Genomic DNA, 16,339 nt, shown 5'->3' with positions numbered 1-16,339 from the left:
CTTCTTTCTCCCCTTCTGCCCCTCTCCCCCTGCTCTCATGTGCGTGTGCTCTCTCTCTCAAATAAATAAATGAAATGTTTTAAAAAAAAACACCATTAGCAATTCTTCCCACATGCTCACTGGCACTTGTTATTGCCTGTCTTTTTTTAAAAGTGCTGCCATCCTAGAGAGTTTGAACTGGTATCTCATTGTGATTTTCACTTTTCTTTCCTCAATGACTAATGATTTGAACCTCTTCTCACATGTGTAGTGACCATTTGTATACTTTATTGACAGAAATGTCTATTCAAATTCTTTACATTTTTAACTTGGGTTGTTTTTCTTTTCACTGTTGAGTTACTAAAGATATCTATATATTGACAGATAATATATATATAATATGTATGTATATATCTATATACAGATAATATATCTATATTGACAGATATATAAATTACAAATATCTTTCTCTATTCAGTGGGTTGTCTTTTCACTTACTTGACAGTGTCCTTTGACATACACAAGTTTTTCATTTTAATGTAATCCAATTTCTTTGGTCTTACTTTTGTCGGGTATTATATCTAAGAAACCATTGCATAATTTAAGATCTTAAGATTTACTCCCGCAGCGCACCTGGGTGGCTCAGTGGATTAAAGCCTCTGCCTTTGGCTCAGGTCATGATCCCAGGGTCTTGGGATCGAGCCCCACATCGCGCTCTCTGCTCAGCGGGGAGCCTGCTTCCCCCCTCTCTCCCTCTGCCTGCCTCTCTGCCTACTTGTGATCTCTGTCTGTCAAATAAATAAATAAAATCTTTAAAAAAAAAAAGATTTACTCCCAAGTTTTCTTGTAAGAATTTTGAAGTTTTCATTCTTACATGTATTTCTATGATCTATTATGAGTTAATTTTTGTATATGGTTTAATGGGGGTCCAAAGTTCATTATTTTGTTTATAGATACGGATACAACTCCAATTGTTGAAGAAGAAAAAAAATGTTCTTTCCCTCTTGAATTTTCTTAGTATCTTTATCAAAAATTGATTGACCATAAATATAAGGGTTTATTTCTGTGCTCTCAATTTATTCTATTAATCTGTATGCCAGCCTTATGTTAGTACCCCATTTTCCTAATGATAGTAGTATTGAAGTCAGTTTTGAGATGGGGAAGTGTGAGTCCTCCAATTTTTCTAAGATTGGCTATTCTAGATCCTTGGAATTTCCATATGAATTTTGAGACTAGTTTGGTAATTCCTGGAAAAATTTAGCTGGAATTTTGATAGGGACTATGTTGAATCTGTAGATTAATTTGGGGAGTATTGCCATCTGAATATTAAAACTTCTAACCTATACAAATAGGATGTCTTTCTGTTTACTTAGTTTTCTTTAATTTCTTTCCACAAAATTTTGAGTTTTGACTATATACATACTGCATTTCTTCTGTTAAGCCTATTCCTAGTAGTTTATTCTTTTGTAAATGGAACTATTTTTCTCAATTTCATTGTCAGATTCTTCCTTGCTAACAAACAGAAATATAATTGACTTTTGTGTATTGATTCTGTATCTTGTATCTTGCAACCTTGCTAATCTGTTTACTAGTACCAACATTTTGTATGTGTGTAACTCCTTGGGATTTTCTCTATGTAAGCTGCTGTCATCTATGTACAGAGATAGTTTCATTTTTTTCCATTCTAATCTGAGTGGATTTTATGTCTTTTCTTACCTAAATGCTGTGGCTAGAACCTTGAATACAGTGCTGGATGGAAGTGATGAAACTGTTGTCTTGTTCCTGATCTGAAGGAGAAAGATTTCAGGTTTTCACCACTAAGGGTTAAGCTGTGGGGTTTACATAGGTGGATTTAACCAGTTTCAGGAAATTTCCTTCTACCACTTTGTTGAGTGAGTGTTTCTATCATGAAAAGGCATTGAATTTTGTCGAATGCTTTTTTTTTTTTTTTCCCCTTGCTTCTATTAAGAAGATCATGTGATTCTTGGTCTTTTATTGTATTAATTTGGTGTGATACATTGGTTGATTTTTGTTTGTTAAATCAACCTTGCATTTCTGGGATCAACCCACTTGGTCATGGTTTATAATTCATTTTATGTGTTGCTTTCATTTTATATTTTTTATGTTTAATTTTATGTGTTTGCTTATATTTCCTTGAGGATTTTGTGTCAATATTATAAGGTATATTGATCCACAGTTTTCTTTTTTTGTGATGTCTTCGGATGATCTTTGGATTGTTGTAAGCCTTTAATTACTTTCCAGAGTTCCAAAAAAAGTTTTATTTTGACAATTTTTATCTGCCTGCTTTTATGGAGGAGCAGATATTTTGAGATCCTTAATCTATCATTCTAGATGTGTTTATGCTGTTTATTATGTGTTCATCATTCTAGATGCTGTTTATTTCAATTCTTATTGATTTATAGTTGTCCATTTAACTTTGTAATTGATTCTGAATACAAGTCCTTAGTCAAATATGTGCATTGAGAATATCTTCTCCCAGTTCATGTCTCACCTTTCACTTTGTTGCTCAGCTTGTTATTTGCTGCTCAACCGAAAGACTTAATAAATGAAGAAAATGTAACATTGCCTCTTCCCTCTCTTCTGCTCATGACATAATATTGGTTGTCAGAACTTGATGGATCCTTCCTAAACCTTTCCTGTGACTGTATACACAGACACTCACCCACCCAGACAGACACACATACACACAGATGTGTAGGTGGTGGAAGATTTATAAATGGGATCTACTAGCTACATACTTTATGACTTGATGATTTTCTAGTGTTATTTTTAAAGGCTGCATAGTATTCAATAGTAGCAGAAATACCAAGTTTTGCTTAAGACTTAGATTATGCCCAATTCTTTATGCTAAAAACAATACTGGAACATCTTTGTACCTATGTTCCTATATTTAAATGTAAATATTCCCGAAGACTTGAATCCCAGAAGTAGAATGGATGGGCCAAATCCTAGGAACTTTCTATCATTTATGTAAGTAGCAAATTGCCTTCCAGAAGGCTATGTCAAGTTATACTCTTATCTACAGTTTATAGAAATGTGTATTTTCCAGCATCCACACCAAATAGTGGAGATAAGCATTTTCTCCAATTTAGACAGTTTGATGGTTAAAATATATTTTTAGGTTTTATCTATAGTTCCTTGATTACCTGTGACATTAGGAATTTTTTCATTTATCCCTTTTTATTTCCACTTCATGAATTGTTTATATCTTTCAACTAATCTGAGTTTTCTTTATTGATTTATATATTCTCTGTACATGTTCTGGAGAGTAACCTTTACCTATTAAATATGTTGTAAATATTTCCTCAGTCTTATTGCTCATATTTTAATTCTCCTTTACTATATTTTTATATTAATTTTTAAAGAAGAGATTCTCTGTTTTAGCTTTGTGTTTCTAAAATTTTTGTCTTGTTTAGGAAGGCCTACCTCAACTCAATATTATAAAAACATTTTCTAGGGTGCGTTGGTGGCTCAGTGGGTTAGAGGTCTGATTCTTGATCTTGACTCAGGTCTTGATCTTGGGGTTGTGGGTTCAAGCCAAGTGTTGGGCTCTACATTGGGCATGGAGCCTATTTAAAAAACATTTTCCAGGGGTACCCAGTCTGTTAAGCATTCAACTCTTGGTTTCAGCTCAGGTAATGGTCTCAGAGTCTTGAGGTCATGAGATCAAGCCCCACCTCAGCTCTGGGCTCAGTGTAGAGTCTGCTCGAGATTCTTTCTCCTTCTCCCTCTGCCCCTCCCCATACTCATGTGCTCTCTCTCTCTCTCTAAAATAAATAAATGAAATCTTCAAAAAAATTTCCTATATTTCCTCCTAATAATTTTTGAATTTTGTTTTGTACTTTTGTTTCTCATTTTTATACAGAATGACAAAATGCCTTCCAAGAGGTATTTTGTTTCCTTCTTAAATACCTTACTTGTAAATGTTGGTACTTTATAGCTTTATATTTTTTCAAATATCTTTTTTCAAATATATTTTTTCAATATATTATATTTCAAATATATTTTTTCAAATATATTTTTTCAAATGGGAAATTATCTGGTAGCCATTTATCAAATTGCTTACTCTTTATCTCCTATTTGAACTGCTACCCAGGGGTGCCTGGGTGGCTCAGTCTTTGACTGTCTGCCTTTGGCCAGGTCATGATCCCAAGGTCCAGGCATGGAGCCCCTCATCAGGCTCCAGGCTTGGCAGGAAGCCTTCTTCTCCCTCTCCCCACTCCCTCTGCTTGTGTTCCCTCTCTTGCTGTGTCTCTGTCAAATAAATAAATAAAATCTTAAAAAAACCCAAAACTGCTACCTATATCAAAACTCAATCCCCATATTTACAGGAGGAGTCTGTCTTAGGACTCCTGGGTTTTATTGATTGCCATGTCTATTTCTATGCACTATCTCACTGTTTTATTTATGATAGCTTTACTAGGCATGTTTTCCTGCCTTGCAGGGAAGATCTCCCTTTCTCTGTTCTCTTTCTCCATAAATTTCTCTGTTACTCTTGTGCATTTTATATAAATACATAAAAAACATTTTACATGTAAAATAATAAAACCTTTTATGTATATATGTAAAAGGTTTTATTTATTTATTTATTTGACAGAGAGAGAGAGCACAAGTAAGCAGAGCAGCAGGCAGAGGGAGAGAGAGAAGCAGGCTTTCTGCTGAGCAAGGAGCCGGATGCAGGGCTTGATCTCAGTACCCTGGAATCATAACCTGACCTGAAGGCAGCCATTTAACTAACTGAGCCACCCAGATCCCCCTTTCTTGTGATATTTAGAATAAGCTTCAGATTTCTAAATAAATTCAGATGATATTTTGATTAGTGTCATATTTATTAATCAATAAATTTGAGGTAGATTTGATGTCTTTTATAATGTTGGCTGGTCCCATGGGGGAAAGAGAGAGAGAGAGAGAGAGAAAGATGCCTTGATACAACTATACAGATGCCTATATATAACAATATATATACACCTTGATTTATGTCTTCTACATTTTTTTCATTTTATTAATATAGTTCTGACATTTCCTATCAGGTTTTTTTTTTTTTTTAAAGAATTTATTTATTTACTTGACAGACAGAGATCAGAGGCAGGCAAAGAGAGAGAGAGAGGAGGAAGCAGGCTCCCCGCCTAGCAGAGAGCCTGACATGGGACTCAATCCCAGGACGCCGATATCATGACGTGAACAGAAGGCAGAGGCCCAACCCACTGAGCCACCCAGGCGCCCCCATCAGGTGTTTTAAAGATGAGTTGCTAATTGTTAATGGCATTATTTTATTCATTATATTTCCTAATTGGTAATTCCAGATGCCATCAATTTTGTATGCTCTTGTTTTCTTTTTTTTTTTTTTTTTTTAAAGATTTTTTTTTAATTTATTTATTTGATAGACAGAAATGACAAGCAGGCAGAGAGGCAGGCAGAGAGAGAGGGGGTAAGCAGGCTCCCTGCTGAGCAGAGAGCCCGATATGGGGCTCGATCCCAGGACCCTGGGATCATGACCCGAGCCGAAGGCAGAGGCTTTAACCCACTGAGCCACCCAGGCGCCCCTGTATGCTCTTGTTTTCATCCACATTTTTAATTCTCTGGTAAGTCCTCTCTAATAGTTTTTCCAGATCATTTACTTGATTTTTTTTTCTTGATTCCAATAATTAGAATGATCAAAAAATACTGAATAGTGACAGTGACAGTGGTTATCCTCATCTTTTTGCCAATTATGGTGAAAATGGGTTTTAATGTTTCACCATCGGGTTTATTTGGGGATTAAGGAAGTTCCCTTTTATTTTTTTTTATCATGTTTTAAATAATCATTATCATGATTGAGGGTTGAATTTGGTCTCTCCTTTCATTTGTTATATTGTGAATTAGATTAATAGGTATCCTGATGTTGAACCACCTTTCTATTCATGAGATGAAACCTACTAGGTCATCATGCATTTTTTAAAATACTACTGGATTTGATTTCTTAATACTTTATTTGTGCATTTGCATCTTTATTTTCAAATTGGATTGTAATTTCGTTCATTCGAATGCCCTGCCTGTCCAATTTTGAAATCAGGTTTATGCTAGTTATACAGAGTAAATTAGGAAGCCTCTCCTTTTCTTTTTTAATACTCTTCAACAGTTTAAAATATTAATTACCTGTTACTTGACAGGTTTGCAGAATTCATCCATAAACTAGATCTATTGCCTTTGAGACATGTTGATATTTGTCTGCTTTTCACTACTATAGTTAATGATCTAAACAAATTTTTATCTTTTTGAGCCAATGACTTTTAGATTATCATTCATTTCAGTTGGATTTTCTAACCTTGAGTATTGCCAAGTAGAAATGTATGCAAAAGGCTAAAAATGAAATGTTTCAAATAAATGGACCAATGAGCATTTGGCTGGAGAGGTGTTGGATTAAAGATGACCATGTTTTTTTCTTCTTTAAAATGGAAAAAAAAAAAAAATCCCAGTTCAGATGAATAGTTGGAGGAGCTATGATTCAAACCATATTTCTCTATTAAGCAACTGATAAAACAAAGCAATTCAGTTTCAAATGCTTCTTGCTTAGAACTAAATTGTGTCCGACAAACTTGTATGTCCTGATCCTATAGTTCCTTAAATTTTAGGTGAAAAATTAAGCCCTTTGATAATGAAGAAACCATTTTTGTTAAAGAACTTGAAAGCAGACTCAGACATTGGGATTCCTGACAAATGATGAGCACTTTAGGAATGTGGCCATCTCGTTGGAGTCACAAGCTCCAAGAGCATGTGGTCAGAGGTTCGGCAGTGAATCTGGCATGCCCTAGAGTGACAGGATAACCACAGAGAACATGTGTTGAATTTGTGGTTGTTTCCACAGTGGCCTCTGTACTGTCCGTCCACTCTCTTGCAGCTGCAGGGGTGAGACCCAATAAACCAATCAAGTCAATCCCATCTGCTCTGCTGCTAAGATTGGTTCTAATAACCGGACCAAAGCAATTCATCCCATGGCATTTTTATGTAACATTTATGGGGCTGAAATTTTGCAATTCTGCTCGGGTGTTGAATTGTATGTTCCTGTGTGTACCTCCAGGGTTCCGGGTAATATTTGAACAGCTTCATCCGTGAAGTTCAGCATTGGGTTTCAGGAGTGGCCTCTTCCGCTTCTTTGTGAAAGGACATGACAATTTCATAGTCCCCTGGGCTCAAGTGCCAACTTCAGAGGCAACAACTCCAATTAGAGACGAATGGAGCGTCTGGTTTCAGGCATTATCTAGGTAAGATAGGGATTTTAATTTGGGTTTTTAGGGACGGGATTCTGGGGTTCTAAAACATGCTTGAATTACAGCCAAGATAATGTGCATTTTCCTGAGAGAGGGTCCATTGCTTTATCAGATTCTCCAAGGTGTCAATGAGTTTAAAAGGATTACCATATCAGTCAGAGTTTCTCCAGAGATAAAGAAGCAGTAGGAGATAATATATAAGGAAGTATTGGCTTATGCAATTATTAAGGTTAAGAAGTTCCATAATACGGAACTTGTAGGCCAGAGACTCAGGAAAGCTGGTGGTGTAATTCAGCCCAAGTTGGAAGTCTTGAGAATCAGGAGAGCCGATGATATAATTCCTAGCTGAAAGGCAGGAGACTATGAGATGAGACCTACCAGCTCAGTTGGTGAGGCAGGAAAAAAGCAAGACACAGTCTTCCTTCCTCTGCCTTCTGTCCTATTCAGTTCCTCCAAAGACTAGATAAAGCCCAACCACTTGAGGAGGGCAACTGAATGTATGGAGTCCACTGGTTTCAGTGCATCCTCACAGACACACCCAGGAGCGATGCCTAATGTGGCCACCCATGGCCCACGCAAATAAACCCATAAAATTAACCATCACAGTTAAGAACCGTGGTAGAGGTTTTATAGGCCACTTTCCTTGAGTTCAGGCAAAACCACGGAGGCAGCCGTTGGAGACGCACCAGAATCCGAAGAGAGAGAGATTCATAGGGCGGGGAAGAGAAGGGAAGCAGATCTCAGCTGTCCTGGCAGGGCTTCCGGCTTGGCTGCTCTGTACCACTTCTGGGGAATATTTAAAAAATTCCTGATGCCTAGAAACCCCCCCCAGGCGATTCAAATGTGGCCGCATTATTATCTGGGTTGGGGGTGTTTGTGCTTACATCACATCCGGATTCCCAAGGAGAGGACATTGAGCAGATTCACTCAGAGAGGTCGTTTCCTGCCTTTGATTCTGCATTCCCATATCAGATCAGGTTGGGGTTACTGGAGGGTATGAAATCAGCCACATTACCTGGCTTGCTAAAATGTAACACAGAGGCTGCTGGGGGCAGGGAAGGTTTCTGAGAAGGGCATAGGCATTTGGAATGCGGAGGCCTGCGGCCCCAGGAAGGCCTCAGGGAGTTGCCTTCCCAGAGGCTTTCTCAGCCTAAACAGCCGCCCTGTGATCTAAGAGATGCAAGCATTGTCCCTTAGGCTCTGCTTAGCAGAACTGTTAGAACAGGCTGATTAGCATGGTAGCATATAGTATCTTTGCCAAAACCAGCTCCTCCTAGTTCCAGTAAGACCCCTTATCACACTTCCTGTGCTTGAGAAACAGTGATAAGGATTTGTGATTATCCAGAAGGACAGATAAAAGTGGGAGCAAAAAAAGAGCAAAGGGTCTTTGTCCCTGAGCGTGGACCCCCTTGCCTTCTCCTCTCTTTCAGAGCAAAATTTGGAGCAATCTTTCATCCATGGATATAGGGATTGCAGGCCATTCCCAGCAAGATCAGGCGATTGCTCAAGATAAACATCCCCATCTTTGCCTGTTGATAGACTAGGACAATTTACACTTCTCCAGAAAACCGCTTCAGGAAGTAATTACTTGTTTACTCACAGACACCAAAGTCTAACCTGCTCAGGAGCTAGAGATAACATTAGTAGTGTGCTTGATAATATTCTTGAGGGGTATTTAGGAAGCACTGGCATATTTCCCGCTGAATAAACAGCCTCATGATCACCTTGGAGCTTAGCTGATACAAACACCCAGGACTTGTAGCTGTTTCCCAAGAAGGCTTTCACCCAGTCTAAGTGTTTAAAACCTTATACTTTCTTGACATTTGTCCCAAGTTTTCTGTTGTTTCATTTGATCTCATTACTTCTGGTTGTAACCCCTTTATATCATAACTATCTTAACAAATTACTCATCTAAGCAACAAATTATTTCAGAGAGAATTCATTCAGAGCAAAAGCATTTATTTCTAAAAATCGGCATTCTCTTGGTGGCCTGGCAAAACTTATCATCATAATTAGGCATAGTCACTATTTAATTCTGATTAGTGATCTACAAAGTAAAGTGTAGAAACACAAAATATCCAAATCAGGACACAGTCTGAATGTAAGTCATGTTAGCAATATACTATGGTAAAATATTTAAAAGAGGTTTATTGCCTAGCTATTTTTAGCATTTATCTTAATTATTTAAAAACCTATTTTTAAGCATTAAATAATGTTTCCTGCAAATTCCCCTTTGGTTTAAAAGGTAAGTAGGCATTAACTCCTTTTGTAGATGACAACAAAAGCTTGAAATTAATTGGCCCCTTCCACACTCTCTGCAATTTTCCCCCTCGCTCCCAAATATCTATCTTTGCGTTCCTGATCCTTCTTGTATAATACATCAACTAGACTCTGCATTTTATTTTATTTTATTTATTTATTTTTTAAATTTATTTGACAGACAGAGATCACAAGCAGGCAGAGAGGCAGGCAGAGAGAGAGAGGAGGAGGAAGCAGGCTCCCTGCTGAGCAGAGAGCCCCATGCGGGGCTCGATCCCAGGACCCTGAGATCATGACCTGAGCCGAAGGCATAGGCTTTAACCCACTGAGCCACCCAGGCGCCCTAGACTCTGCATTTTTAAAAAAATAAGAAATATCAAACAAGAGAAGACATTGGTAAAAAGTTCATCAGGCACTTGTATTTCATACAGTAATTTGTCTCTTAATTCTAATCAGATGAACACCAGTTTCCGATGATCTGTTTAGGAAGTGAATGGTAAGGGTGGTTTAAGTGACACATCTAGGAAGCCTGAGAACTCCACATCCCAGAATGGCTCTTTACTATCAACTTTCTAGACTTTTGAGGTACCGGATGACAGCTCTTCCTCTGTGAAAACAGAGCTGCAGAAAGGACATAGACATTGGAACCATCCACAGGGCCATGGTTCAAATCCTCTTTATGCCCCCTTAATGCCCTGCAACCTCCATGAAAGTCACAAATTCTGGGAAGATCAGTTTCCCATGGAGAATGTGATTACTACCATCCACCTCTGAGGATTTTATGAGGTGTACAGAAGACACTGGCTGGGGGAGGGGGAGGTCTTCAAGAAGTGGAAATGATCACTGCTGCACGTCCCTAGAGTCTACAAACATCACTGCATTTTCTTCGACCAAATAAAAACATACTGAAATCCCTTTAGGAATACCCATTTTTTATATAATTTATTCTTTCTAACATTTTCTAAACCGGTAACTAATATTTATTGAGTGTTTACATGGCATCAGGGATGGGGTTCAGTACTGAGGACAGAGTAGTAACAAGATAGATACAGCCTTGCTGTTCATGCGTTTCACGGGTAATAAAACCCATCCGTCCACTTTGTTCATCTTCAAGTGTAATAAGCCCCACTCGTCCGAAAAATCACAAAAAGTACGATTGACCTTTGAACAACATGGGTTTGAACTCTGTGGGTCCAATTTTACGTGGATTTTTTTTTTCGATAAACCCAGTATTCAAACATATTTTCTCTTATGATTTTCTTAATAACATTTTTTCTCTAGCTTACTCTATTGTAAGAATGCAGTATATATATAACATAGAAATATGCAGTATACGTATGCATATATATGTATGTGTGTGTGACGTACATATGTATGCAGTAGGTATAGAGAACATACAAAATATGTGTCAGTTGACTGTTTACGTTATCGGTAAGGTTTTCAGTCAACAGTAGGCTCTAAGTAGTTATGTTTGGGGGAAATCAGTAGTGATATGTGGCTGCCTGACGCACAGGGGATCTGTGTCTCTAACCCCTGCATTGCTTAAGGGTCAACTGTTCCTTTTGGATAGCAAAAACCTGAATTTACTGAACACTAACTATAATAAGCATTTATAGACAAACTCAGCTGTTCCTCACAATTATCCTGTGAGGCACGTTTATCATTATTGCCATTTTACAGAGGAGGGAACCAAAGTATAAAGAGATTAAGTATTTGTGCACATCACAGAGTGAATACTGGCCAACCTTGGATTATAGTATCTGGTGGTCTGGCTGCAAAGCCCTTGCTCTTAGCCTTCATTCTGTGCTGTTTTGCACAGGTAGAGTGAGGCCCAGAGGAAGCCTTGTCTCCTTGACCTCTGGTGCACGCAAGACAAGTAAGCATGTTTTGCCCAGTGCCATGGATACGATTTGGACAAATGTCCAGAGGTTCCAGGAAAGAAGACCCAGACAAATGATTGCGGTCAGCTGGTTCTAGATTTAAACTGCTCCAACACGGAGGAAGAGGTGGGCCAAAAAATCACCCCCTACTTCCTGGGAAGGGTTCAATATGCAAAGGGGACTCATCCTGAGGTGTGCCACATTGTCCTGAAAACTCATCGCCTTCCTCAATACAGGGACTTGTATTAACAAAGAGTGGGTTAAACGAGTGCGTCTTTACTGGGGACATCAGAGGACAGAAGTAGCAGGGCCTTCCCGCTGTGAGCTTGGTACGTAAATTGTGGCTCTGAAGTTGAGGGGTTTGGGGATGTTTGGAGAGGCAGACTACAAGAAAGAAAGAATTAAATTAGGATCTGTCATCAACAACCTCAGCAGTAAACCACAGAAGAATGATTCTAAGAAGGGCACTGCCACCATGTATAGAGCCGTGCATTGTCTCCATCAGCAACTGTCACCCCCATGGCCCCCCTCCACAACTGGGGCCCTCATTCTAAAATGTAGTACTGCTGCCCATAGAGGGCTGGCCTGGGGCCTGACACAGAACTCACAGAGCTTTCTAGGGTGCTCAGCAGTTCTCCTGGGGCCGGGCAAGAAAGCTCTTTCATGAGAGCGCCACACAGAACGGTGATTGACAGGCCTCACTGAATCTATTTCTTAGGAAGTCTGTGTGTAACCCAGACAGACAGAATCAGCACCGAAAGAAGCAAAGCAGAAGTGAAGAGACAGGGGGAGCCTGGGTAGCTCAGTGGGTTAAAGCCTCTACCTTAGGCTCAGGTCATGATCCCAGGGTCCTGGGATCAAGCCCCGAGTTGGGCTCTCTGCTCAGCGGGGAGCCTGCTTCCCTTCCTCTCTCTCTGCCTGCCTCTCTGCCTACTTGTGATCTCTGTCTGTCAAATAAATAAATAAAATCTTTAAAAAAAAAAAAAAGAAGAAGTGGAGAGACACAGGGAGTACGGTAAGGAGAAGTCATAACATAGAAGTTCGCTATTAGCTCCAGTAGCAGCAAAAGAGGCAGACGGTAGCTGAGACACCTTAATAGTGGAGTTACCCCTAACCAAGCAATGACATCCAAGGTGAAGTTTACAAGAGCCACTGAGGCATTAGAAGAAAATATTAGAATACCTATTTACATTTCTTTATCTCATTGTTTCCTCATTGTCACTATTTATGTACATTTTAAAAAATACATATATTGAAGAACCTGGATGGCTCAATCAGTTGAGCATCTCTCTCTTGGTTTTGGTTCAGGTCATGATCTCAGGGTTGTGAGATCGAGCCCTAGGTCAGGCTCCAGGCTGAGTGCGGAGAGTCTGCTTGGGCTTTTTCCCTCTCCCTCTCCCTCCCCCTCTGCTCCTCCCCCTGCTTGCTCACAGGAGCATGCTGGATCTCTCTCTCAAATAAATAAATTTAAAAAAAATTTTTTTTTTTTTGGTAAATGCATGTATTGGGGAAAGCACGTTCAAATGTTTTCACTGATGAATAATTCAAAAACACTTGTGGCCACTGCAGAAATGTATACAGAGCAGCAGTCACCCAGTCCTGCAGGGACAGCCACCAGAGTGATGTGGCATCCTGAAAATGCTCCTTTTTGCCATGAAGCCCAGAGTTAGGGCTGCTGTCTGACCTTCTTCTCTCCCTGTACTTCCTCACATTAAATCCCCACTAACGAGTCACCCCAAGTGTGTCCCTGGAAAAATGCCCAGCCAACAGACAGAGGCCAATTTTGATCTGTGCTGCCATGAGGACAACTGCCTTTTATGTCCAGAGACGGAGGAAGGGAAGATCAGAGCCACAAGCCTTGCAGGGGAGGTGACTCAAATGATCACAGAGAGTGTGCAAACCGTCCTCGGATGCTGTCGGGGAAAGGAGGGATTTGGAATCGAGGCTAGCATCCCACTGACAGGCCTTAAAAATTGCACCTTTTCTGTGATTCATTCTCTTTTGGAAGCATGCCTCCAATGTGGTTAACTTGAGTATTTTAAATCGAACTTCTAGCTTGCTATGCAGTGGAGTTCCCTAGGGATCATTTAACATTAAACATGTAAAAACATAAAGAAATTTCAAGGAAAGGTCTTTGAAAGTAATCAAACTTTCATAGATTTTCATCAGATTCCCAACTACTCTATACGTCTGTAGTGGGAAAATTTTTTTTCAAGAGAGAAAAAATCCCAGAAAAAGCTGTAATAAAGAAATGACAAGAAATCCACTAAGAAATAAAAAGAGGAGAAATTTCCAAACCAAAATATTGAAAGGATTTTAATGATTGGATTTGGTAACATTAAGCAAAAACAAAACAATTGTAAACATAAGGTAACATGGTATTTGACACATTTCATGCTCTAAATTCTATAGTTGTAACTGCTGACGGTAGAGGTCATGAGCATGGTGGACTAGACTAGTGGGTGTTTAGTCATACTTTCCATATTCTACACATGTGAAAACACAGCTATGTGTCCTCATAAATGATTTTTCTTGCAAAAGGAGAAAATACAGCAGTGGTGTTCGGCTTGGAGATAGCATCTCTTTGTTGGTTCTATTTTTCCCAACTAAAAATGTCTTAATATGTTAAAATACTGCAAATTGCTATTATTATACAATTCATGACACCTTCATTCCAAAAGACCCATCCAGCCTCCAAAAATTTGGCCAGGTTGCTTCCAAACACCTCTAAGCTCTGGTTAAGTATCCATTTCTATACAGCAAGGCTGTGGGCAAACACAAAGCAAAATTGATCATGGTCTCTGGGCTAGAAGAGCTTGCACTCTAGCAGGGGAGGCAAAACATGCTCATAAATAATTATAACACAAAATCAAATACGCTATAGACTGCAAAAATTGCATGAATAAAATGTGGAAGGATATCAGAAACGGAATACTCACTCCTAGAGGGGTGTGTGTTGGGGGCAGGGGGAGTATCAGGAAGATTTCAAAGAAAGGTCCATTTGATCCAGACATTAATGAATAGGTCTGATACAGGAAGCCAAAAGAGGATGAGGAAGGGGAAGAGGCTAAGAAGGTGGGGGAAGGTAGGGACGAGAGATGGGGAACTAGGATGGGGGGGCAGGGTGGGGAGAGGGGAATCCAAAAGAATCAAACTTTCTAAGACAAAAAATGGAAAAACCTGGAACCCAGTGAAAAAACAATTGATAAGACAGATTTTGGACTTCAAGGTAGTTAGAGGCAAGTAAAGGACCAGGTCATAAAGAAGGATAGGTTGGTTGGCTAAAAGGCTAAAGGTTGGTTAAAACAGCTTCTCTTACCTTTGCCTATTTTCTTCTTCCAGCCCTCACCCCATTTTTGAGCTCCAATAAACTACTGATTTTATTGTTTATTTCTCTGAGTCCCTTCGCTGGATTAAGAGCTCTCTGAGGGTAAGGCTGGTGTCCTCTTCCTCTGTGTATCCACAAAGTCCAATATGGAGATTGGCAAATGGGTGGGATGAGTGAATGCGGTCATCTCTGTGAAGGAGCAATCTGGTTATGTTCAAGATTTTGCAATGAAAGATGAGGTCTCAGCATTAACAAGGGCATGACACGGGACAGTAGCTCAGCATGCCTTCTGGGCAGTCAAGCAGACCTGGGTTAGAGTCCCCCTCTGCCATTCTTTCCATCTGAGGGAGCCTCTCCATAAATATTTCCCTGATGAACACACGTGACTCTTACCTATAAAATGATTATAATAGCCATACCTCACAGGGTTGCTGGGAGGATTAAATCAGCTAATGTGTGCTGGACCCTGAGCACGTTGCCTGGGCTATAGTAAGTTTTTTATTTATGTAAGTTATGTAAGTTATCTTATTAACATTAAATAAAGCTTGCCAATGACAGTTGGAAGGCTGCTCAAGATGTCAGCATGACATTGGCTTTATGTTTCAAAGCACAGAGGCTGAGTAATAACTTTTATTTTGGAGTCTAAAATAAGACCAACATGATTCTCTTTCTGGAGTGGAGATACACACACACACACACACACACACACACACACACATATGTGTGTGTGTGTATATATATATATATATATATATATATATATATATATATATTTGACATATGATACACATCCAGGAGAATGCAAAAACATTGAAATGTATAGTGTAATGTATGATTATGTAGGAACTATGCTGGTAACCAATGTCCAAGGCATAAAATGAAATATTGGCTTCTCCTCTGGAAGTTCACAGGGTGTCCCTTCCTCACTGAAACCCTCTTTCTCTTTTCAGCAGTAACCACTGCCCTGATTCTTATGGTGATTCCATCTTCGCGCTCATAGTTTTTCTTTATAATTTCATCCCCTCTGAAGTACAGTTTCTCCTATTTTTCAGTTGTATATCAGTTAAGAATATACTGTATACGTTCTTCCTGTGCTCTGCTTCTTTTGATCAGTATAGTGTCTGTAAGATACTTCCCCCAAAACAAGCTCTAGTTTTTCTTACGTTGTTGTAAGAATTTCAGTTTACTAATGTACATCCCAGTTAATGGTTATGGCCATTTTACTGTTAATGGACATTGGGTTCATTTACAGTTTAAGACTATTATCAAAATTCTGCTTAGAACATTTTGTACATGTCTTCAGATATACAAATGAATGTATTTCTCTAGGGATATACCCAGGAGTGGGATTGCTGTATCATGAGTTATGTGTAGCTCCAATTTAATTAGAAAATGCAAACTGGATTCCAAAGTAATTATACTAATTTCTGCTCACCACTAGTACATGAGAGCTCTCATTCCTCCACATCACAGCCAACACTTGTTTTTATCAGATTTTTTATTTTGCCATTCTTGGTGTGTGTGACCTTGGCTTTCTGCTTATGATTTAGCTGGTACTTCCTGATAATTAGTGGACTTAAACACCTTTGCTTATTCTTATTAGTTTTTGCATTTCCTTTTGGTGA

The sequence above is a fragment of the Meles meles genome, chromosome 7 (genome assembly GCF_922984935.1).
Source record: "Meles meles chromosome 7, mMelMel3.1 paternal haplotype, whole genome shotgun sequence".
In the NCBI taxonomy this organism is placed as follows: Eukaryota; Metazoa; Chordata; class Mammalia; order Carnivora; family Mustelidae; genus Meles; species Meles meles.
This window is presented reverse-complemented; position numbering follows the sequence as displayed.